Source organism: Chiloscyllium plagiosum, unplaced genomic scaffold (genome assembly GCF_037043375.1).
Source record: "Chiloscyllium plagiosum isolate Xiang-an unplaced genomic scaffold, Cpla_swu_hap1 HiC_scaffold_27, whole genome shotgun sequence".
NCBI classification, from domain to species: Eukaryota; Metazoa; Chordata; class Chondrichthyes; order Orectolobiformes; family Hemiscylliidae; genus Chiloscyllium; species Chiloscyllium plagiosum.
In genome coordinates, this window is record NW_028270165.1 from 38919293 (window position 1) to 38945435 (window position 26143).

General features: G+C 46.7%; 3 non-coding genes across 3 annotated transcripts; all 3 read left to right on the top strand.

The window, feature by feature from the left end:
* Positions 1–2939: 2939 nt before the first annotated feature.
* trnae-uuc (transfer RNA glutamic acid (anticodon UUC)) lies at positions 2940–3011 on the top strand. The gene has a single exon. It is a non-coding gene; the product is annotated as a tRNA-Glu (tRNA).
* Positions 3012–5456: 2445 nt separating this feature from the next.
* On the top strand, positions 5457–5530 carry trnan-guu (transfer RNA asparagine (anticodon GUU)). The gene has a single exon. It is a non-coding gene; the product is annotated as a tRNA-Asn (tRNA).
* Positions 5531–7998: 2468 nt separating this feature from the next.
* trnae-uuc (transfer RNA glutamic acid (anticodon UUC)) lies at positions 7999–8070 on the top strand. The gene has a single exon. It is a non-coding gene; the product is annotated as a tRNA-Glu (tRNA).
* Positions 8071–26143: the final 18073 nt, after the last annotated feature.

Here is a 26143-nt window from a genome sequence, read left to right on the forward strand (position 1 = left end):
ATCCCTATTCCCTACTTTACCAGCGTGCTGCTGGGAATGGAGGGTTTGAGTTAAGAAGAAGCTGGGACATTTTTCCAACGAAGCCTAGCAAGTTGACAGATAACTTTATAGAGATTTTTAAAATCAGGAGAGGGACAACATAAGGTGTCATTTCCTGGAGGCTCAGAATATTTTATTGCTCCAGAAGGTGTAAAAGGGGGTCAAAGATTCAGCAGAAATCGAGTAGAGCTGAGAACAGACAACATTTTCCTCTGTGGGAACAGGGGGACCAGAGGACAGAGAAATCAGGACCTGAAATCGAGCTGACACCAGACTACCATGTTATCAGTGCTTTGACAATGGTACTTCTGTGCGGGGCAGGTTGAATTATGAATTGAATAGTAACTTCCTCAAGGAGACTGTGCAAGAAGCCCCGGGCTTGTCTCTGTGGCGCAACTGGTCAGCGCGTTCGGCTGTTAACCGGGAGATTGTTGGTTCGAGACCACCCCGAGGCGGCGCGTTTGTTGTTCACGCTCCAAACGCTTTCTTGGCTGCAAAGATGCGCGTTTTTAATGGTGTCAGGAAAATGTTTCCCAAACGGAAACCTTTTCCACTGAGGAAGCACAAAGGGGTTTCTGAATTGATTGAATTTCTAACGTAAAGGAATGCGGATGCTGACAGTCCGAGACAGAAAGCGAAACTGCTGGAGCAACTCAGTAGTTTTGGATGTTCCTGGATGAGGAAAAAAAAGTTCTGAAATGTTGTCTCTGATTCTCTTTCTACAGATGCTGCCTGACCTGCTGGGTTGCTCCTGCAATTTCTGGTTTTGTTTTTAACTGAACGTCCATTTCATCTTTCGGGATGAAACACCCAGACCCGCCATTTGCAGATATTTAACCCTTTCGAAACCTGTGAAGTGATTGGATTCAAACAAACTCTGCACTGATTCACTCTTTCTCAGCTCCACAGGCAGAGAGACCTGGGAAATGAAGCTGTCAGTGTGGTTCTGTATTGGTGGGCCAGGAGATGAATGCGATAGACATGAAATCCATTGCGGTGTGAACCCTGCCGACTACAGTTGAGAACTGTCGTCAAAAAGAAAGGGAGATTGCTCCACGTTTTTTTTTAAGATGCAAATCAGTGGAGGGGTTGAAATATTTCAATCACATTGGGACTGGTCGGGAATCTGCAGCCCACTGCCTGTCAGGGTGGAACAAGCAGATACCCGCAGAGCTGCTTTTGAGGATATGAGCCAAGTGTTTGGAAATGAGACGAGAACAGTGAGGGGCGTGAAGTCGTGGTCGAAATGAGGCAGGAACCTGAGGACAAAGGTGTTTTATTTGCCAGTGAAAGATACTGCTTCACAAATTTGGTACAATGGAAGGGAAGCAGTGACGGTGATTATCTTTGGCTGTTCACCTTGTGAATGTTCCCATTGCTGCGCATGTCCGTGTAAACGTCAGAACTCTGCAGCATTGCGGCGTCAGGTCCGCACAGTGCCAGGGGCGCAATGGATGACCTACATGTTTGAAATGCAGCTCACAGCTTCTTCACACACCCCAATTAATCTTTCTCATTGTCCTGAAGCCGGCATACGGTTTGAATTCCTGATCTGCAGGAACGAGACTCTTTTCACTGTCTCGCGTCAGTAAGTGTCCCTGAGAACATCAGAGTCACGTCACAGCGCTGTCAGAGGAGGGGAAGCTGAAAGAGCCCCACACGCTGCTCACGGGCACATTTCACTTTCCCCAACTCACCGCCCCAACCACTGCGGCTCCTGGGAGTGGAAAGGGAAGAAACGCCAAAACCCAGTCTCAGCTTTGTAAATCTTCAGGAAATAAGAAAACTGATTATCCCTTCCGGTCTTCCATCCTGGCCTGACAGCGTTGATTTTAAATGGCTGTCCAGTTAGTGCCGATTCGTTTTGGCTGAAAAAATCTTCCTTATCTCATCCCAGCATTTCTTGCCACAGAGAACTGTGCGGCAGAGTTCATGTATTTCCTTGTATGGTATTTTGTAAATAACATTCGTTTGCGGGTTGTTTGTATAGGGTATTTAAGGTTCACTAGCCGTTGTTTAATGCTGAGAGGGTTGAGTTATCTGGAAATCATTTCACAGATGTCTTTAATGTAAAGTAATGTGGCTAGGGTTTCTGCAGACGTTGTGTCTGCTAGTGTCAGTTTGTTGATGTGAAATCGTCACACTGGGTTTATTGGGTAGGCAAAAGTGGGGACTGCAGATGCTGGAAACCAGAGTTTAGATCAGAGTGGTACTGGAAAGGCACAGCAGGTCAGACAGCTTCCGAGGAGCAGGAAAATCGACATTTCGGGCTTAAGCCCTTCATCAGGAATAGAGGCAGGACGCTAACAGGGATGGCGAGATAAATTGGGGGGTGCTGGGCCGAAGGTAGCAAAGAGTACAATAGGTGAATGGGGGTGGGGATGGAGGTGACAGGTCAGAGAGGAGGGTGGAGCGAACAGTTGAGAAGGGAGATTGGCAGGTAGGACAGGTCATGAGGACAGCGCTGAGCTGGAAGATTGGAACTGAGGTAAGGTGGGGGGAGGGGAAATGAGGAAACTGGTGAAGTCCACATTGATGTCCTGGGGTTGAATTTATCCGAGGCGAAAGGTGGGCGTGCTTCCTTCAGGCATCGGGTGGGGAGTGAGCGGCGATGGAGGAGGCCCAGGACCTGCATGTTCTCGGCAGAGTGGGAGGGGGGTTGAAATGTTGGGCCAGAGGGTGATGGGGTTGATTGCTGCGGGTGTCGTGGAGATGTTCCCTCAAGCGCTGTGACTTGACACTGCGAGGAGTCTCCAGTCTCCCCAATGTAGAGGAGACCGCATCGGGAGCAATGGATACAAGCAATGACATTGGTGGAAGCCTTCTCACGATCGTGGCCCAGGTTCGATTTCCGGGCAGGGAAGCAATTTACATTAGAGCTGTGAGGTGGCACTGCTGTCTCCCTGGTGGTCTAGTGGTTAGGATTCGGCGCTTTCACCGCTGCGGCCCGGGTTCGATTCCCGGTCAGGGAAGTGTTTCTCTGTGAATCGTTTGCCTACCCATTCTCCTTAAATGCGCTGTACAGTTCCTTATTGGCCTTCGTCGTTACTGGTTACTGCAGTGTGTCGTGCCTCGTTGAAATAGTGTCCTGATTCAGCTTGTTTTTATGTGTAGGGATCATTGCTTCTGTAGCTAAGTACTTGATTCGTGTGTGTTGTTTTCCTGTCGACGCTGTTTTGAATTTACCATTGACTGCTCGCTCTACTGTGACATCTAGGAATGGCACTTTGTTGTTGTTCTCCTCTTTTGTGAATTTTATGCCAGTAAGGATATTGTTGATGGTGTTGTAGGTTTCCTCTAATTTACTTCATTTTTTGATGACAAAAGTGTCATCACTGTGGCGGACACAAAGTTTGGTTTGGATCGTTGGAAGGGCTGTTGGTTTGAGACTCTGCATTATTGCTTCTGCTAGGAATCCTGATACTTGTGGTTTCATGGGTGTTTCGTTGATTTGTTTGAGGCTTGTTACTGAATATGAAGCGGGTGGTTAAGGCACAGTTCCACGAGCTGGATAGTGCTATCTTTGCTGATGAAGTTGGTGCTGTATTTGTGTCTTTGGTTCTTCGAGTAGTGTCTCCAGTTTTCTTTGGCCACGTTGATGTTAATGGATGTGAACAGGGCTGTTATGTCAAAGGACATCATTATTCCATCCTCTTCTAACTTAGTGTCTTTGGTGTTCAGGAATTCTTGGATGGAATAAATGGAGTGGCGTGAATCTTCGACTTGGTGTTCTAGTCTTCAGTGGAGGCCTTTGACTAGTCTGTATATTGGTGTTCCAAGTAGTGAGACTATGGCCTGAGGGGGGCTCCTGGTTTGAAGAGGAGGAGAACAACAACAAAGTGCCATTCTTAGATGTCACAGTAGAGCGAACACTCAACAGTGAACTTCAAACTAGCGTCTACAGAAAAACAACACACGCAAACCAAGTGCTTAACCACAGAAGCAATCATCCCAACACCCACAAACGAAGCTGCATCAGGACATTATTTCAATGAGCCACTACACACTGCATATAGAGGATTATAAAATCATGAGGGATACGGATGAGGTGAACAGCAGGTGTCCTTTCCCTCAGCTGGGGGTTTCAGGATCAGGGAGCAAATATTTTGAGGTGAGTAGAGAAAGATTTTATAAAGACAGGACAAGGATCGTTTTTTAAGAGAGTGGCCTGAGTGCAGAATGAATGTCCAGAAGAAGTCATAGAGTCATAGAGATGTACAGCACAGAAACAGACTGTTTGGTCCAACTTGTCCATGCCGACCAACTATCCCAAAACAATCTAGTCCCACCTGACAGCGCACGACCCCATATCCCTCCAAACCCTTCCTATTCATACACCTAACCAAATGCCTTTTAAATGTTGCAATCGTACTAGACTTCACCACTTCCTCTGGCAGTTCATTCAATAAACGTACAATCCTCTGCGTGAAAACGTTGCCCCTTAGATCTCTTTTGTATCTTTCCCCTCTAATGCTAAACCCATGCCCTCTCGTACTGGACTCCCCCACCCCAGGGAAAAAGACTTTGTCTATTTATCCTATCCATACCCCTCATGATTTTATACACGCAGAGTTACAACGTTTGGATAAGCACATGAATATGAAAGGTTCGAAGGTTTATGGGCAAACACTGGTAGGTGGGACGAGTTTAGTTTGAGAACATACTCAGCATGGACGAGTTGGATGAAGGGTCTGTTCAGTGCTGTCATACTCTGTGACTGACCTGTACTGGTCTTAAAACCATTTTCTTACCTCCCCCCATAACAATCCACTTCTTTGTTGTTCAAAACTCAGATGAATTTACCCTTGAATATGTTCAATGACCCCACTTCTGAACTGAATTCCTCTTCGTAATATACCACTTGCCTCGCTCATTGCCTGCTGCATCTGCCCGACAACTGGCATTGACTGGAATGGAGGGACTCTGACACCCCTTTATACATCCACACATCATTCCTGATGAAGGGCTTGTGCCCGAAACGTTCACTGTCCTGCTCCTCAGATGCTGCCTGACCTGTTCTGCTTTTCCAGTGCCACATTTTTCGACTTTCACCTCTAGTCCTCACTTTCTCCACATTCCAATATATCACCATTTAAACAATGCACTGCTTTTTTTTAAACAGCCAAGGCTATAACTACACATTGCGGCACTGCACTTGCCATGTGTTTGCCAATTGAGATACAGACCTGGACCAACTTCGGGAAGAGGCAAAACACTGAGTTCTGAACAAAAACGGTAGCACACTCAAAACGTCGGCTCTGTTTACCTTTCCACGGATGCAGCTCGACCCGTTGGCTTTCTGCAGTATTCGCCGTGTTTGAACTGATAGAAGACAATGGTAATTCTGGGCGGGAAGGTTAAATTGTGAATTGAATAGTAGCTTCCTCAACGAGACTGTGCGGGCGCTGGGCGGACCTGTCTCTGTGGCGCAATTGGTCAGCGCGTTCGGCTGTTAACCGGAAGGTTGGTGGTTCGAGACCACCCGGAGACGGGGCGTTTGCTGTTCACGCTCCTACTGCTTTCTTGGCTGCAAAGATGCGCGTTTTTAATGGTGTCAGGAAAATGTTTCCCAAACGGAAATCTTTTCCACTGAGGAAGCACAAAGGGGTTTCTGAATTGATTGAATTTCTAACGTAAAGGAATGCGGATGCTGACAGTCCGAGACAGAAAGCGAAATTGCTGGAGCAACTCAGTAGTTTTGGATGTTCCTGGATGAGGTAAAAAAAGTTCTGAAATGTCTCTGATTCTCTTTCTACAGATGCTGCCTGACCTGCTGAGTTGCTCCTGCAATTTCTGGTTTTGCTTTTAACTGAACGTCCATTTCATCTTTCGGGATGAAGCACCCAGAATCGCCATTTGCAGATATTTAACCCTTTCGAAAACTGTGAAGTGATTGGATTCAAACAAACTCTGCAATGATTTACTCTTTCTCAGCTCCACGGGCAGAGAGACCTGCGAAATGAAGCTGTCAGTGTGGTTCTGTATTGGTGGGCAGAGTGGTGAATGCGATGGACATTAAATCCATTGCGGGTTCCCCACGCAGGTGTGAACCTTGCCGACTACAGTTGAGAACTGTCGTCAGAAAGAAAGGGAGATTGTTTCACGGATTTTTAAAGATGCAAATCAGTGGAGGGGTTTAAATATTTCAATCACATTGGGACTGATCGGGAATCTGCAACCCACTGCCTGTCAGGGTGGAACAAGCAGATATCCCCAGAGCTGCTTTTGAGGATATGAGCCAAGTGTTTGGAAATGAGACTAGAACAGTGAGGGGCGTGAAGTCGTGGTCGAAATGAGGCAGGCACCTGAGGACAAAGGTGTTTTATTTGCCAGTGAAAGATACTGCTTCACAAAGTTGGGTCGATGGAAGGGAAGCAGTGATGGTGATTATCTTTGGCTGTTCACCTTGTGAATGTTCCCATTGCTGTGCATGTCCGTATAACGTCAGAACTCTGCAGCATGGCGGCGTCAGGTCCGCACAGTGCCAGGGGCGCAATGGATGACGCATGTGACTCCACCTACATGTTTGAAATGCAGCTCACAGCTTCTTCACACACCCCAATTAATCTTTCTCATTGTCCTGAAGCCGGCATACGGTTTGAATTCCTGATCTGCAGGAACGAGACTCTTTTCACTGTCTCGCGTCAGTAAGTGTCCCTGAGAACATCAGAGTCACGTCACAGCGCTGTCAGAGGAGGGGAAGCTGAAAGAGCCCCACACGCTGCTCACGGGCACATTTCACTTTCCCCAACTCACCGCCCCAACCACTGCGGCTCCTGGGAGTGGAAAGGGAAGAAACGCCAAAACCCAGTCTCAGCTTTGTAAATCTTCAGGAAATAAGAAAACTGATTATCCCTTCCGGTCTTCCATCCTGGCCTGACAGCGTTGATTTTAAATGGCTGTCCAGTTAGTGCCGATTCGTTTTGGCTGAAAAAATCTTCCTTATCTCATCCCAGCATTTCTTGCCACAGAGAACTGTGCGGCAGAGTTCATGTATTTCCTTGTATGGTATTTTGTAAATAACATTCGTTTGCGGGTTGTTTGTATAGGGTATTTAAGGTTCACTAGCCGTTGTTTAATGCTGAGAGGGTTGAGTTATCTGGAAATCATTTCACAGATGTCTTTAATGTAAAGTAATGTGGCTAGGGTTTCTGCAGACGTTGTGTCTGCTAGTGTCAGTTTGTTGATGTGAAATCGTCACACTGGGTTTATTGGGTAGGCAAAAGTGGGGACTGCAGATGCTGGAAACCAGAGTTTAGATCAGAGTGGTACTGGAAAGGCACAGCAGGTCAGACAGCTTCCGAGGAGCAGGAAAATCGACATTTCGGGCTTAAGCCCTTCATCAGGAATAGAGGCAGGACGCTAACAGGGATGGCGAGATAAATTGGGGGGTGCTGGGCCGAAGGTAGCAAAGAGTACAATAGGTGAATGGGGGTGGGGATGGAGGTGACAGGTCAGAGAGGAGGGTGGAGCGAACAGTTGAGAAGGGAGATTGGCAGGTAGGACAGGTCATGAGGACAGCGCTGAGCTGGAAGATTGGAACTGAGGTAAGGTGGGGGGAGGGGAAATGAGGAAACTGGTGAAGTCCACATTGATGTCCTGGGGTTGAATTTATCCGAGGCGAAAGGTGGGCGTGCTTCCTTCAGGCATCGGGTGGGGAGTGAGCGGCGATGGAGGAGGCCCAGGACCTGCATGTTCTCGGCAGAGTGGGAGGGGGGTTGAAATGTTGGGCCAGAGGGTGATGGGGTTGATTGCTGCGGGTGTCGTGGAGATGTTCCCTCAAGCGCTGTGACTTGACACTGCGAGGAGTCTCCAGTCTCCCCAATGTAGAGGAGACCGCATCGGGAGCAATGGATACAAGCAATGACATTGGTGGAAGCCTTCTCACGATCGTGGCCCAGGTTCGATTTCCGGGCAGGGAAGCAATTTACATTAGAGCTGTGAGGTGGCACTGCTGTCTCTCTGGTGGTCTAGTGGTTAGGATTCGGCGCTTTCACCGCTGCGGCCCGGGTTCGATTCCCGGTCAGGGAAGTGTTTCTCTGTGAATCGTTTGCCAACCCATTCTCCTTAAATGCGCTGTACAGTTCCTTATTGGCCTTCGTCGTTACTGGCTACTGCAGTGTGTCGTGCCTCGTTGAAATAGTGTCCTGATTCAGCTTGTTTTTATGTGTAGGGATCATTGCTTCTGTAGCTAAGTACTTGATTCGTGTGTGTTGTTTTCCTGTCGACGCTGTTTTGAATTTACCATTGACTGCTCGCTCTACTGTGACATCTAGGAATGGCACTTTGTTGTTGTTCTCCTCTTTTGTGAATTTTATGCCAGTAAGGATATTGTTGATGGTGTTGTAGGTTTCCTCTAATTTACTTCATTTTTTGATGACAAAAGTGTCATCACTGTGGCGGACACAAAGTTTGGTTTGGATCGTTGGAAGGGCTGTTGGTTTGAGACTCTGCATTATTGCTTCTGCTAGGAATCCTGATACTGGTGGTTTCATGGGTGTTTCGTTGATTTGTTTGAGGCTTGTTACTGAATATGAAGTGGGTGGTTAAGGCACAGTTCCACGAGCTGGATAGTGCTATCTTTGCTGATGAAGTTGGTGCTGTGTTTGTGTCTTTGGTTCTTCGAGTAGTGTCTCCAGTTTTCTTTGGCCACGTTGATGTTAATGGATGTGAACAGGGCTGTTATGTCAAAGGACAGCATTATTCCATCCTCTTCTAACTTAGTGTCTTTGGTGTTCAGGAATTCTTGGATGGAGAAAATGGAGTGGCGTGAATCTTCGACTTGGTGTTCTCCTCTTCAGTGGAGGCCTTTGACTAGTCTGTATATTGGTGTTCCAAGTAGTGAGACTATGGCCTGAGGGGGGCTCCTGGTTTGAAGAGGAGGAGAACAACAACAAAGTGCCATTCTTAGATGTCACAGTAGAGCGAACAGTCAATAGGGAACTTCACACTAGCGTCTACAGAAAAACAACACACGCAAACCAAGTGCTTAACCACAGAAGCAATCATCCCAACACCCACAAACGAAGCTGCATCAGGACATTATTTCAATGAGCCACTACGCACTGCATGTAGAGGATTATAAAATCATGAGGGATACGGATGAGGTGAACAGCAGGTGTCCTTTCCCTCAGCTGGGGGTTTCAGGATCAGGGAGCAAATATTTTGAGGTGAGTAGAGAAAGATTTTATAAAGACAGAACAAGGATCGTTTTTAAGAGAGTGGTCTGAGTGCAGAATGAATGTCCAGAAGAAGTCATAGAGTCACAGAGATGTACAGCACAGAAACAGACTGTTTGGTCCAACTTGTCCATGCTGGCCAACTATCCCAACCCAATCTCGTCCCACCTGACAGCACACGGCCCCATATTCCTCCAAACCCTTCCTATTCATATACCTAACCAAATGCCTTTTAAATTTTGCAATCGTACTAGACTTCACCACTTCCTCTGGCAGTTCATTCAATAAACGTACAATCCTCTGCGTGAAAACGTTGCCCCTTAGATCTCTTTTGTATCTTTCCCCTCTAATGCTAAACCCATGCCCTCTCGTTCTGGACTCCCCCACCCCTGGGAAAAGAGTTTGTCTATTTATCCTATCCATACCCCTCATGATTTTATACACGTACAGTTACAACGTTTAAAAGACATTTGGATAAGTACATGAATATGAAAGGTTCGAAGGTTTATGGGCCAAACACTGGTAGGTGGGACGAGTTTAGTTTGAGAACATACTCAGCATGGACGAGTTGGATGAAGGGTCTGTTCAGTGCTGTCTGACTCTGTGACTGACCTGTACTGGTCTTAAAACCATTTTCTTACCTCCACCCCATAACCATCCACTTCTTTGTTGTTCAAAACTCAGATGAATTTAGCCTTGAATATGTTTAATGACCCCACTTCTGAACTGAATTCCTCTTCGTAATATATCACTTGCCTCGCTCATTGCCTGCTGCATCTGCCCGACAACTGGCATTGACTGGTGTGGAGGGACTCTGAGACCCCTTTGTACATCCATACATCATTCCTGATGAAGGGCTTGTGTCCGAAACGTTCACTGTCCTGCTCCTCAGATGCTACCTGACCTGTTCTGCTTTTCCAGTGCCACATTTTTCGACTTTCACCTCTAGTCCTCACTTTCTCCACATTCCAATATATCACCATTTAAACAATGCACTGCTTTTTTTTAAACAGCCAAGGCGATAACTTCACATTGCGGCACTGCACTTGCCATGTGTTTGCCAATTGAGACACAGACCTGGACCAACTTCGGGAAGAGGCAAAACACTGAGTTCTGAACAAAAACCGTAACACACTCAAAACATCGGCTCTGTTTACCTTTCCACAGATGCAGCTCGACCCGTTGGCTTTCTGCAGTATTCGCTGTGTTTGAACTGATAGAAGACAATGGTAATTCTGGGCGGGGCAGGTTGAATTATGAATTGAATAGTAGCTTCCTCAACGAGACTGTGCGCGTGATGCTCGGGCCTGTCTCTGTGGCGCAATTGGTCAGCGCGTTCGCCTCGTAAACGGATGGTTCATGGTTCGAGACTGCGCAGGGTCGGCATGTTTTTTGTTCACGCTCCTGCTGCTTTCTTGGCTGCAAAGTTGCGCGTTTTTAATGGTGTCAGGAAAATGTTTCCCAAACGGAAATCTTTTCCACTGAGGAAGCACAAAGGGGTTTCTGAATTGATTGAATTTCTAAAGTAAATGACTGCGGATGCTAACAGTCCGAGACAGAAAGCGAAACTGCTGGAGCAACTCAGTGGGTTTGGCTGCACCTGGATGAGGCAAAAAAAAGTTCTGAAATGTTGTCTCTGATTCTCTTTCTACAGATGCTGCCTGACCTGCTAAGGTGCTCCTGCAATTTCTGTATTTCTTTTTAAGTGAACGTCCATTTCATCTTTCAGACTCGCCATGTGCAGATATTTAACCCTTTCGAAACCTGTGAAATGATTGGATTCAAACAAACTCTGCAATGATTCACTCTTTCTCAGCTCCACAGGCAGAGAGATCTGGGAAATGAAGCAGTCAGTGTGGTTCTGTATTGGTGGGCCGAGAGGTGAATGCGATAGACATGAAATCCATTGCGGTTTCCCCACGCAGGTGTGAACCCTGCCGACTACAGTTGAGAACTACCGTCAAAAGGAAAGGGAGATTGTTCCACGGCTTTTTTAAAGATGCAAACCAGTGGAGGGGTTGAAATATTTCAATCACATTGGGACTGATCGGGAATCTGCCACCCACTGCCTGTCAGGGTGGAACAAGAGATACCCGCAGAGCTGCTTTTGAGGCGATGAGCCAAGTGTTTGGAAATGAGACTCGAACAGTGAGGGGCGTGAAGTCGTGGTCAAAATGAAGCAGGCACCTGAGGACAACGGTGTTTTATTTGCCAGTGAAAGATACTGTTTCACAAAGTTGAGTCGATAGAAGGGAAGCAGTGACGGTGATTATCTTTGGCTGTTTACCTCTACCTCAAAAATTCGGCAGAATTTTAAAGTCACGAGGAAAAGAAGTAAAAGTGACATTAGGAAGAACGTTTTCGTACAGGGAGTGGTTAGGGTCAGTAAGTCCCTGTATGTCATTGACAAAGAGTAAGATTCAATGGGCACAAAAGGGAATTCGGTGGTCACGTTCAGATGTGCAGATTTACGCTGAGAAGGCGAGAGAATGAAACGAATCGAGACACACGTTTACTTAAGTGTAGAACCAGCAGAGCGAAGGTGGGCCGCATGGCCTCCGTCTGCGCTGTGACACATGCTGTGATTCAGTGTGAAATCACAGTTCGACCAACAGAATGTGGGAATTTAGAAAGAAGTTTATATTTACACAGCCTCCATACGTCCGCGAAACAGCATATTACACGACAGCAGTGGAGGTCTTTGACATCAGGCTCGAACGTGCCTGCCGCGTGCAAGACGAAAACCTGAAGTGTTCTGTGGAAGGTGTGCCGCGTGTGGCAGCAGAGTGGCGCAGCGGGAGCGTGCTGGGCCCATAGCCCAGAGGTCGATGGATCGAAACCATCCTCTGCTGTTGTTCTACGTCACCTCGAGTAAGATCACCTTAAGATCGGTGCTCTTTTCTGCAAGTTGCATTCACTTACCAAATGTCGCATATCGATGCACTCGTCAAATCAAGTGTCCTGATTTTAGAGGTCTCAGTGGTATTCTGGTATTCGTCTGTTTCCTCTGAACTGAATCGCAAACCCAGTTCTCTGCGATGCCAATCAGCTGGTAAAGTTGAAACACATGCCTTGCGGTTTTGTCCATTCCTTGCAGTAATTCGCCACCCTGGTTCAGACGAGAATGACAAGCATGTCAGAAACCGTATCACGACTCAGACATAGCCCTCTACTATTAGGACGGATACCACCGATTGTGAATAACCTCAGAGAGAGAGAGAAGTGACAGACAGTCGCCGTGAACGCGATGGGCTGAACGGCTTCTGTCTGCGCGAGAATGATGCTACGTGTTTATGCCATCCCACTGCCTGTCTCTGGGACAGAGAGGCTGAGGGAGCAAAACTGCTTCATTTTTAACCGTCCCTTCCATGTTGGACTGCCTGCAGTCCCTCAGCTCAGGGCCGTGGGGATGACTCTCAGTGAGTGAAGGTTTCACTTGGAATTCTCTTCATCTGGGACACTTGGGGCTCAGATGTTAACTGCTGCGCGGTCGCAGCAAAGAAAGCGATGCCCACTTTGCAATAGACTTTCCGTAAGATTACTGCGTGAAGACGATTTCTGAACACCAAGAAGGCTGCACAACAATGTGAATTTACCTGAGCGAAGAGTCCTCGGTGTCCATTTCTTTCTGTCCTGCCAGCACAGCATCATTCTATCTCTCCGATAACAGACCCTTGGAGAAAGTTCACAATCAAAGTTGTTCATGTTCCCCGCATTAATGTAACTGACACCTCTCACCCCAAGGGTTTCAGAGAGAGAGAGAGAGAGAGCAGAAGAGCGAATGGACTCTACCCGCCCCCCACCCTACACCCCGTCCCACCCCCCAGAACAACGTGCAAGTAGAAATAAAATGGTTTAATTATCCACCAGTGGAGATAGTCCAGTTCCTGGAGATGGGACAAAGTGGCCATTCTGCCCCGGGGACAGAATGACAAGCAGATGTTCTGGAAACGCTTTGCTGCTTGCAATTCTTGGAGCAATGTGGAATGTACTTCACACTGAGCAAGTTTCAGCTGGCTCAGAGTCTCCGATGAACATTGCTGTGTTTGCCGCCAGCTCAGAGAGAGAACAATAGAAAGGACGTAGGAGTGAATAACGATCCGCGTGAGAGGGCGAATAACTGTTAATGGAGACTGTTGGCGGCTAACAATACGTAGTGTGTCATAGCAGACGAGGTGATAACAAGGAGTCGTTTGTGTGGTAGGGGTCAAGGACATGGGGGTGTTCAGGCCCTAAAGTGATGGAACTCGATATTGAAGACCGGAGGGCTGTACGGTCACCAAGTGGAACATGAGGTGTTGTTCTTTCATCTGGAGCTAGAGCACAGCTGCAAGCCTGAGACAGAGATGTTGGCCAGGGAACAGGGTGATGTGTTAAAGTGGCAGGCAACCGCAAGATCAGGGCCTTTTTTCCGCGGGCAAAACCGGGATGTTCTGCGAAGCAGTCACCCAGTTTATGCTTCATGCTACATTGGGGAAACGACACTGTGAGCAGCGAATGCAGTGGACTAGGTTGTGACAAAAGTGCTGCTTCACCTGGCAGGTATGTTTGAGCCCTTGGATATTCAGGAGGGAGCAGGTAAATGGGCAGGTGTGACACATTCGGCGGTTGCAGGGGAAAGTGCCTTGGCACCACGGGAGGTGGGTGTGGGGTGTTGCGAGTGAAGGAAGAGTGGAACCGAGGTGGAACCCCTGGCACAACGGGTGCGTGTTGGGACCATAACCCAGCTGAGAAAGCATTCTCTCCTATTCACTCAATGTCGTCTTTAGCAGCTTTCCGGTATAACAGCGCTCTGTTCTGCACCTCGCCTTCTAATATGCTTCCGAAAAAAGCTTGGACATAAATATTTCCCAGTGATATACTGGCCCAATGTTGAATTATCTGCCAGTGGAGAGAGCCCGGTTCCTGGGGACGGGACAAACAGCAGCAGGGAGACTGAATGAGAAGCAGTTGTTCAGGAAACTCTTTGCCGCTTGCAATTCTCAGAGCAATCTCAAATGTATTTCATACTGAGCAAGTCTCAGGTCGCGCAAGCGGTGTGGGGCGCTAGCAGCGTGCCGGCTCTCTGGCTCGTTGGTCTAGGCGTATGTTTCTCGCTTCGGGTCCTTTACTATGCCGAATTGCGAGAGGTCCCGGGTTCAAATCGCGGGCGAGTCCGCGTTTTTTAACTTGACTTGTGCAAAACTGCCTGATTAATTTTCTCAAAAAACGCCTTCGTGAAACGAGGTTGGGCTGTCTGGATTACGAATGAGGCGGAAAACAGGGAAGTGAAATGGTTCGAGATAGTGTTCAACAGGTTGACGTGAGTGGTGCAGTGTTTGAGGAATGTCAGCAATCAAGGTAGATTGGAAAATTGGGACAGCTCTCCTCGGAGAACCGAACTTTTCCAAGTCATGAGGGACCCAGAAACAGGAAATAATGTTGTGAAAATGCTCCCACACCTGAAAGGATCCTCAACGATTCGGCAAGTGGAAAATGAGGTGTTGTTCTTTCATCTGGAGCTCGAACACTGCTCCAAGCCTGAAACAGAGATGTTGGCCAGGGAACAGGGTGATGTATTAAAGTGTCAGGCAACCGCATGGTCAGGGCCTTTTTAGTGAAACTGACATCTCTTTCCCAAGTGATTCAGAGAGAGGGAGACAGCAGAAGAGCAGGTGATTGGAGACAGCGCTGAACAGGTTGTCGTGAATTGTGCCGTGTATGAGGAATGTCAATAATGAAGGCAGATTGGAAAGTTGGGACAGCTCTCCTTGGAGACAGAAGTTTGAAATCTGGCCCAGTTGACGTTTTACAAGACATGAGGGGTTTAGACAGAGAAAATAATATAGTGAAAATGGCACCACGCCTGAAAGGATCGCTAACAATTAGGCAGTGTCTCGAGGAGAGGAAGTAAAAATAACATTATGAAGAACGTTTTCGTGCAGAGAGTGGTTAGGGTCAGATTTACGCAGTTGCGCTGGCACCATTGTGGAGCTCTGAGTTGTCTTGTCCTGTTCTGTCGGTGTGTTCTGATCTCAAGTGTGAAACCTCTTCCCTCAGATGGTGAAGTTGAAACACATGACTTGCTTTTCTTCGTCCATTTCCTGTGGTAAAGAAACAGACGCCCGTGTAACAAAAGACTTTCTGCAGGATTGCTGTGTCAAGACAAATTCTGAACACCAAACAGGCTGCACAAGCAGGCACTCATATCAATTTACCTGAGGGAAGAGTCTCCGGTGTCCATTTCTGTCTGTCCCGATAGCACATCACCTTGCCATTTCTCCGATAACAGACCTTTGGAACAAGTTCAAAGTTGCCATTTGATGCATTCGTGTCAATGACGTCTCCTACCCCAAGTGATAGTGAGAGAGAGCAGAAGAGCGAATGGGCTCTGCCTTCCACCAGCACAGCTTGCAAATAGAAACAAAATGGTTCAATTATCCGCTACTGGAGAGAGCCCGGTCCCTGGGGACGGGACAAACAGCAGGGTCCTGGGAGCAGGAGACAGACTGAGAAGCAGATGTTCTTGAAACTCGTTGCGGCTTGAAGTTCTGGGAGCAATGTACAATGTATTTCGTACTGAGCAAGTCTCAGCTGCTTCTGGAGCTGACTGCGTCCATGGCATGTGGCTCGTTGGGCTCAGGGTATCAACAGATTGACGTGAATGGTGCCGTGCCTGAGGAGTGTCAGTTCTGAAGGTAGATTGGAAAGTTGGGACAGATCTCCTTGGACCTGTAGTTGCTGTGGAGGAGGATCATAAGACACAGAATATAGAATAAAAGATTATAGTGTCATGTAACATAAATGATATATTGAAGAAACCTAGATTGCTGTTGAGTCTTTCATGTTTTAAAACGGGTTGTAGATTTCGGTTCATTAATCTGTAAATCCCAGAACTTTTTAAAAATCACATTCTCCAGGTAACTTAAGGTTCTATAAAAGGAGGTGACACCTCAGGTCAGACAATGCATGAAAGCTGTGAGGGTAGGGTCTATCTGTATCCTAATCTTGAGTGAGACTGGTTCTATTTCCAAATATATAATTCTGCAAACGCAGATTCACCCCAAAGACTTCTATATGTGAGTGCATGCATGAGAGAGAGCGTGTGTGTGCGTGTGCATGCTGGGTACAGTGTGTGTGTGTGTGATGGAGTATAAGTATGTGAGATGGTGTATGCGTAAGGTTGAGTGTGGGGATGTATTACTGTGTGTCTGAGAGAGAGCATGTCTATCAGAGAGGGTCTGCACGAGCGTGTGAGTATGTTAGAGAGTGCGCTTGTGTGTGTGAGAGTGTATTGTGTAGCTGGGTCTCCTGTAGTGTGATGTGAACCCAGGGTCTCGGCTGAGGCCATTATCATGTGTTCTAAACTTGGCTATCAGCCTCTGCTCGGCCACTAGATCAAAGAGGGCTGAGGCACGAGAAAGGACGGGCGGGGGCACTGGTGGTGGTGAAGAAGGGAGAGAAATGGAGAGGAGACAGAGGTTGGGGAGTAGAGAATGACTGGGGTTCAGAGGGTTGGGGAGAGAATCGGGTTGCAGTGTGAAGAAGGGAGAAAGGGCGGGGCAGTGGGTGGGGAGAAAATGGACAAGGGGCAGAATAGGAAGCGAAAGACAGCACAAATCCCACCTTCCCCAGGACTGGTGTCAGTGTCCCACGAACTGGAACCCACTCGTCCCACAGCAGATTTGGGGCAACCATTTCTCAATATACGCATGGCTGAGGCATATCATCCCTGCAGGTCATTCACACCAACCTTCCCAACAGCATCCCACCCAGACACACTCGATTACGCTACAGCCCTGCAGTTCCCCATGGCTATTTTCTGATGAAGGGTTTTGCCCAAAACGTCGATTCTCCTGCTCCTCAGATGCTGCCTGACCTGCTGTGCTTTTCCAGCACACACTCTTGACCCTAATTTCCAGCATCTGCAGTCCTCACTTTCGCCCTGTAAGGGGTGAATGTTATATTCCGAGTCTTTTAAATCTTTTAAAATCTTTTCCCCTCACCCTAAACCTATACCCTGTAGTTTTGCAATACCTCTACCCTGGGGAAACGACAGAAACGTTGAGCAGACAGTCAAAATGCAAAAGTAATACCATGTCTAGGCACAGGGGAAAAAGATTTCGACAAAATTTGCTTTGGTATTTTTCTCTCGTATTCGCATTTGGACACTTAAAATTTGTCATGATGTGGAGGTGCCCGTGTTGGACTGGGGTGTACGAAGTTAAAAATCACACAACACCAGGTTACAGTCCAATCGGCTTGTTTGGAAGCACTAACTTTCGGAGCGCCGCTCCTTCATCAGGCGGTTGCGGAGTATACGATCATAAATTCTGTGTCTTACGATCTTATACTCCACAACCACCTGATGGAGGAGCAGCGCTCTGAAAGCTAGTGCTTCCAAACAAGCAGATTGGACTGTAACCTGGTGTTTTGTGATTTTTAACTTTAAAATTTGTAACAAATTCCTGCACACTGAGCATGCTCCGCGGTGTCAGCAAGCAATGCGCATGACCGCCAGTGTCAGCAAAGCACTGCGCATATTCCTTTGCGCCCGCAGAAACTGCGCGTCAGCTCCTTTCCATGGACCAATGGAGAACCTTGGAGGACCGGAAGGAGACTGGTCCTCCTGCCAATCAGAGCCGGCCATTGTCGAAATGTGGAGGTTGGACCGTGAGCTCTGAAGCTGCTGCTGCTCCTTTCTCTGTGAACTTCACCCCAGACTGTAACTTCCTTCCTCTGTCTAACTTTCGTGAGTACAACAGTCTGTTTCTCACCACTTTTTCCATTTTTTGTTTCATTCTGGGGTTCAATTGTTAACTTGAAAGGAAAGAGTGAATCGGGGGGCGGCGGGGGAATAAATTCTGGAAAAGTTGATCCAGGTCTGTGTCTCAGTTTGCAAACACATGGCAAATGCAGTGACACAATCTATAGCCTTTGATGTTTAAAAAAAACGCAGAGAGGAGGCGCATTGTTTAAATGGTGATATGTTGAGATGTGATGAAAGTGAGATGATGGAGATCAGAGTTGAATATTGTGGCGCTGAAAAAGCACAGCAGGTTAGGTAGCAACTGAGGAGGAGGAGAGTCAATGTTTTGGGCATGAGCCCTTCATCAGGAATGATGTGTGGATGGACAAAGGGGCCTCAGCGTCCTTCTACACCAGTCACTGCCAGTTGTCAGACAGGAGCAGCAAGCAATCAGCAAGGCAAGTGGTATATTAGCAAGAGAAGCTTCGAAATCCTCATTTCCCCTTTCTCCACCTCATCCTAGTTTCTAACCTCCAGCAACACTGTCCCCTTGACTTGTCTGGACTTGTCCGACCTGCCTAGCTCCTTTTCCACCTATCCATTCCACCCTCTCCTCCCTGACCTATCACCTTCATCTCCTCCCCCACTGACCTATTGTACTCTATGCTACTCTATCTCCACCCCCACCCTCCTCTAGCTTATCTCTCCACGCTTCAGGCCCTCTGCCTTTATTCCTGATGAAGGGCTTTTGCCCGAAATGTCGATTTCGAAGCTCCTCGGATGCTGCCTGAATTGCTGTGCTCTTCCAGCACCACTGATCCAGAATCTGGTTTCCAGCATCTGCAGTCATTGTTTTTATCCTATTAGCAAGAGAAGTTGAGTTCAGAAGTGGGGATGTCTTCCTGCAGTTAGGTCAATCATTGAATGTATTCAAGGCTGAGTTCATTTGACTTTGAAGAACAAAGAAGTTGGGGAAGGTAAGAAAATGGTTTTAAGACCAGTATAGAACAGTTACAGTCATACAGCACAGAAACAGACCCTTCAGTCCAGCTAGTCCATGCTGACTGTGTTCTGAAACTAAACTAGTCCCACCTGCCAGTGTTTGGCCCAGACTCTCTGAACCTTTCCTATTACAATTGCAACATTTAAGAGGCATTTGGATGGGTATATGAATAGGAAGGGTTTGGAGGGATATGGGCCGGGTGCTGGCAGGTGGGACTAGATTGGTTTGGGATATCTGGTCAGCATGGACGGGTTGGACCGAAGGGTCTGTTTCCATGCTGTACATCTCTATGTACTTATCCAAATGTCTTGTAAACACTGTAACTGTACCTGCATCCATCACCTCCTCTGGACATTAATACCACATGAGAACTATTTTCTGTCTTAAAATAAAAAGGTGCCCCTCATGTCTTTTTAAAATATTTCTCCTCTCATCTTCAAAGTTTGCTCCCTAACCTTGAAACACCCATCCCAGGGAAAGAATACCTGATTTTCACCTCATCGATACCCCTGAAGATTTTATAATCCTCTCTAAGGTCATCTCTCAACCTCCGATGCTGCAGTGAAAAAAATCCCACCCTGTCCACCTAGATGCCGGTATATTTATATCCAGTTATGAACTGTTCAATGTTGGTGCCGACTGAAAGACCAAATGACCTATTCCTGCTCCAAATTCTCTCACCCTGTGTCCAGGACAGCAAGAGACCATATGACAAAGGTGCAGAAATTAGGCCATTCAGCCCATCAGATCTACTCCACCATTCAATGACAACTAATACGTTTCTCAACCCCATTTTGAAGTTTTGATTTTGGAAAGGCAGATCAGGGAAGGATCTGCGAAGTTAATGGGGAGTGTTGTTGACCAAAGATACCTTGCAGAGCCGGTTCATAGTTTCTTGAAAGTGGAGTCACAGGTAGACAGGATTGCGAAGGAGGTGTTTGGTATGCTTGCCTTTATAGGTCAGTGTCTTTCAATACAGATTTTGGGAGGTCATGTTGCCCCTGTACTGGACATTGATTCAGCCACTTTTGGAATACTGCATTCAGTTCTGGTTACCCTGCTACAGGAAAAGTGCTGTGAACCTTTGACAGGGTTTGGCAAAGATTTACAAGGTTGGAGGTTTGAGCTATAGGGAGAGGCTGAATAAGCCGGGGCTGTTTTCCCTGGAGCATTGAAGGCTGAGGGGTGACTTTATAAAGGTTCATATGGAACATGGATAGGGTGAATAGCCAAAAACATTTCCACATAGTAGGGAAGTCCAAAACTAGAGGGCATAGATTTGAGGTGAGAGGGGAAAGATTTAAATGGAACCATATGGACAACTTTCTCACACAGAGAGTGATGCAAGCATGGAATGAGCTGCCAGAGGACGTGGTGGAGGCTGGGAAAATTACAGTATTTTAAATGGCATCTGGTAACAGGGTGAATTGAGAGGGATATAGGCTAAGTGCTGACAAATGTGACTATGCTAATTTGGGATATCTGGTCAGCACAGACAATTTGGACTGAAGGAAAGCAGAAGTATTATTGTGAAGACTGGACTTTCAGAGCAGCTTCCAAAGATATTTTGTCCTTACGCTGGGAGTAGAGCTAAAATGAAATCTTTCATTTGCGAGATGGCAACTGATTAAGTGAGGATATCCAGGATTTTGATGGAATATGGGAATTTGTTGCAATGTGGGGTTGAAGTGTTTTAAGTAAAGTGTCCTGAGTGGGAAGCCTAGTGAAGGGTTGCAGTGGGTTTTTGTTTTAAACTGCTCATTTCTTTGAGCCCTCAACAATGTACTTCCAATGCTGTGCATCAGAAGGAGCGGTGAATCAGTAACTGGTATCATCAGAAGCCTTACGGTTTTCAGTACTGCAGGTATTGCATTGTTGCATCAGCATTGTAAAGGTTACTGGCAGCAGTGGGAGGTGTGGGCTGTATTCACTGGAAGCGATGAAGCAGTTAGATAACACACATATGAGAGGGCAGGGTGGGACTTGTCTTCCAATTTGCAGAAGTTGGGAGGTTCTGGGAGTTGTGGTTCTGGGCAAACACAACTGCAGTAAATCATAGAAGCCCTACAGTGTGGAAGGAGGCCATTCAACCCATCAAGTCCACACTGACCCATCGAACAGCTTGCCACCCAGACTCACCCTATCTCGTCGTTTCTGCTGGTGGGTTAGACTAGGTAACAAGATTAGGGGTAGGTTTAAGGCAGAGGAGGAGGGACTACGTTTCCTGGAGAGTGGTGAATCTATGGAAGTCTTTGCCCAAGAAAACAATAGAAGCAGGCATATTCAAGACACAGTTCGATGGGATTTTGGATGGTAGGTGAATTTAGGGTAGTCAGGATAATGCTGGTAAGTGGAGCTGAGATGATGGATAGATCAGCCATGATCTGAAAGAATGGCGGAGTAGGCTCGATGGGCCAAATGGCCTCTTTCTGCACTGCAGGGATTTTATGATTGCTTCATATGGTGTATATCTGATATTCGCTGTTGTACAAGCTGCATGGCTATGATTTTTCACCTTCTAATATAGTAATGGAATTACATCCTGTATTTCTTGTATTCATTTTTATTTTAACAGGTCAGCAGGAAGTCTTTCAGCAACTTTACTGGCTTTCTTTCCTGAAGCAGCCTTGACATTTCATTTTCATATCCTTCATTCAGCTCCATTTCCAGCACCTTTGTAGGAAGGTTGTTCCAGGTCATTGTCACCTAAATGAAGTTTTCCTCTTTATATACTTAATGCTATCTGGCTGAATGAGGGTTTTCAGGTTTCTGTGTCATGAATAATATATGATCAGCAGGTATCTGGCAATCTAAGGAATTGTCACCGATGTTATGTTCATTTGACTGTACTGACCGTGACTTATTTCATGGTTTTATTTGCAGGAAGACATGGGGAAAGAAATCTGAAACCAAAAGATACATCAGCTTCTGACAGAGTTATTTGATTCATTGGGACTTGAATATCAGCAGCCATTCCAGTCGAGAAGAAATGTTTGCTTTTGTCTGCTTGGACACTGGTGTGGCAGGAAGAATACTGATACACCCGAATGAGGGAGGTTCAGTGTGGTGACCGTGAAAAGTACAGGACTTCACACCATTTACTCAGCTTGGAGGATCAAAGAGGCCGTTCACTTGCTCTCTGTGCGGGAAGGGCTTCATCCGCTCCTCCCACCTGCAGAGACATTAGTGAGTTAACCTCCCATCGCAGGGGGATTGAAGGAGCTTCGGCCGAGTGCCATTATCGACTGCATTAATACCCAGTTCTGGGGACTCCCGGGTTTGAATCTCACCATAGCAGATGGCGGATTTGGAGTTCAGTCAGAAATCTGGAGTTCAGAATCTCATTATGAAACCATTTTCGGGGAACAAACACCCCAATCTGATTCACTCATGCTTTAGGGGAGGAACCTGCCGATGTGGGAAAGGATTCACTCAGTCGTCCCAGCTGCATCCTTTCCCTGGTCTGGCCAATATGTGACTCCAGACCCACAGCAGTGTGGTTGACTCTTGACAGACCATCTGCAAATGCGCGGGGAGAATCTTACTTGCATACAGGCTATGGTTTGCAATTGCTGAGTGAAGCAATACTTCCTCCAGGCTGAGGCTGCACCAAGGATCGAATTACAAAGGGACAACTCAGGTGACCACTAGAGAAGAAAGTGGGATGCAGGGGATTGTGTGTGTGTGTGTGTGTGTGTGTGTGTGTTTTAAAAAAAAACGCTACTTTTTGTGCACCTTTTTGCTGTGACGAACTGAAGCTGCAACAAAGTTGGGTCCCAACAAAAGTTACCTGAACTTACCGTCAGACTCAGACATTGAAGGCTATGAGATCCAACAGGTTTTTCTTTTAAAGCTGCTAATTTCTTTCAATCTCCGGCGCGAGGTTTCCAATGTCTTATATCAGAAGGAGCAGTCAATGTGTAGCTCGTATTATTAGAATTGTACATTTTTCAGGACTGATGGTTCATTGTTTCCTCAGCATTGTAATGTTTACTGGCAGCAGTGGGAGGGGTGGGCTGTTTTCAATGGAAACATAGTTAAAAATCCAGTTATAGTCCAACAGGTTTATTTGGAAGTACTAGCTTTCGGAGTGTTGCTCCTTCGTCAGGTAGCTGTACAGCAGGATCATAAGACACAGAATTTCTAGCAATATGATATATTCAACAAATCTCGACTGCTTTTAAGTGTTTCATCTTTAGAATGGGTTGCAGGTTTCAGTTCATTAGTATGTAAATCCCAAAACTTCTTTTAAGTCACAGTCTCGAGATAACTTAAGGTTTTACAAAGAGGTGCCATCTCAGCTCAGACAATGCATGAAAGATGTGAGGTTCGAGTCTGTCTTGAGTCAAAGTAGGAATTTATAAAATATTACATGGATTGACTGTCTGCAGATTGTGCACTTTTTGAGCAAAATAGAATGTATCTACAAACATAATTCTGCAAATGCAAATTCACCCCATAGTCTTATCTATGTGTGCATGCATGAGAGTGAGTGAGTGTGTGCATACACGTGAGTCTGGTGAGAAAGTGTGTGTTTGCGTGTGTGCATGCTTGGTTAAGTGAGAGTGTGCAGGAGTATAAGTCTTTGAGAGGATGTGTGTGTGGGTGTGCATCTGAGAGAGCGCGTATATCTGAGAGAGTGCCTGTGTGAGTATGTGAGAATGTATGGCTGTGTGTGAGAGACAGAGAGACAGAATGTGTACAGTGTAATGGGGTCACCTGTAATGTAACATGAACCCAAGATCCTGGTGAAGGCCATCCTCATGGGTTCCAAACTTGGCTATCAGTCTCTGCTCGGCCACTAGAAATGATTAAGCAGTTACACAATAGACACTGGAGAGGGCAGGGTGAGACTTGTCTTTCAATTTGCAAAAGGTGGAAGGCTCTGGATGATGTGATCTAGGGCAACCACAACTTGGAGGACCTTCGGCTCAGAGAGGTGGAGCTGGAAGCCGGGCTGCAGACACACTGGGAAGGCAAGGCGGAAAGTTAATCAGATGTTTTTTATTCCGGGAGATGGTCTTTCCCTCCGTACAGAGCCTTCCGATGGGGTCAGTGGACAGGGTCAGGAGGGTGTGAGCCAGGATCAGGCAGGTAAAGGGGATCTGAGAGAGGGCTGGGGGGAGGGGGCACTAACTGTATGGTGGTGGGAGTAAGAACAACGTTCGGGAGGGGGAGATAAGGGACAGAATAGTGACGGGGATTGCCTCTGTTCTCTGCAGTTGGCAGCAGAAGCACAGATGGCATCAGAATCTGGTGCCAGGATTCAGGAACCGCTGTGCTCTGGGCTGGAGAAGTGGGAAAGAGAGGTGCAATGGGTGTGGTCCAACGATGTCAGCAGGACACAGCCTCTGCTGAGGGCGCATGAGAAGTTAAAAGCTGCAAAGACAAAGCAGATCCTCAAAGCACTGGGTGGGGTGGTGGCTCAGTGGTTAGCAATGCTGCTTAATAACGCCAGGAGCCTGGGTTTGATTCCACCCTTGGGTGACTGTGTGAAGTTTGGCATGTTCTCCCCCTTGTGTCTGTGTTGGTTACCTCTGGGTGTTCTGGCTTCCTCCCACAGTCCAAGGATCTGCACTTTAGGGTGGATCAGCTGTGCTAAAGTGTGCAGGTGAGCTTGCATCTTTTAGGATGACCATGTTAGTTTCGGTTCCTTCATTTGTAAATCCCAGAACTTTTTAAAATTTACATTCTCAAGATAGCTTTTAACAATAGGTGTCATCTCAGCTCAGATAATGCATTGAAGGTGAGACATAAAGTCTGTGTCCCAATGCTCGGTCAGACTGATTCTATTTCTAAAGTGGGAGCTACAGAATCTTACATGGATTTATGCAGTTTTTGAGTAATTCGGAATAGAATGGACTTCTGCAAGGAAGTGTACAAACAACTGACCAGGAACACGACAGGCAACTACCAGCTGATCTGACCAAAGAGCACAACCGTGAACTGACAGCATTCATCAAGACTTCTGATCCAATCCTTCCAGAAGTTCAGCATCCACGGACTAGTTGAATCCGTGGACATGTCAGTACTCTACACCAGCATTCCTCACGATGATGGTATCACGGTAACAGCCTCAGTACTCAATACCAACAGCTGCCAATCTCTGAGCACTGTCCTACAACTCATCCACTTCATCCTTGACCACAACATTTTCAACATTTTCATCAGCAGGTACTCATGTGACTCAGCCAACATTGCCTGCAGCGTATGAGATAAACAATGATGCCCTGAGTCTTGGTATATTGGTGAGACCGAGCAGAGGCTACAGCAACAGATGAATGGACACTGCACAACAATCACCAGCCAGGAGTGTTCCTTCCCAGTCGGGGAACACTACAGCGGTCCGGGACATTCAGCCTTGGACCTTCGGGTGACTATCCTTCAAGGTAGACTTCAGGATAGGCAGCAACGGAAAGTGGCTGGGCAGAGGCTGATAGCCAAGTTCAATACCCATTGAGATGGCCTCAACCAGGACCTTGGGTTCATGTCACACTACACCATACATTCTCTCTCTCACACACACACACACACGTGGGCGTGCATGCATTCACACACACCCTCTCGCAGATTTATACTCCATTATACACTCTCTCTCTCTCTCTCACACACACACACCCTCTCAGACTTATTCCCCATTACACTCTCTCACACACACATGATCACTTGGTTTCTCCTGCACACACACACACACACATAAAAGTTCGTGGGTTGAATTTGTACTTGCAGAATCGCATTTTATTTTGCTCACAAACTCATACACGTAAGATTCTGTTATACAACGACAGAAATAGAATCCGTCTGACCTAACATTGGGACACAGACAGACTTTAACTTAACACCTTCAATGCATTGTCTGATTGAGATGACACCTATTGTTAAAAGCTAGCTTTACAACGTAACTTTTGAAAACTTTTAGAATTTACATGTGAAGGAATCGAAACTAACATGGTCATTCTAAAAAATGGTAGAGGTAAGCTAAAGTTGTTTAATATTCCATCCCATGACACTGCAATCCTGTTGCTATAAAGTCTGTGTGTTATGATTCTGCTCCACAACCAACGATGAAGGAGCAGCGCTTCGAAAACTAGTGATTCCAAATAAACCTGTCGGGCTATAACCTAGCATTGTGTGATTTTTAACTTTGAAAATCTGCAGTAATCCCAACATCTCCATACTGCGCATGCTACTCGG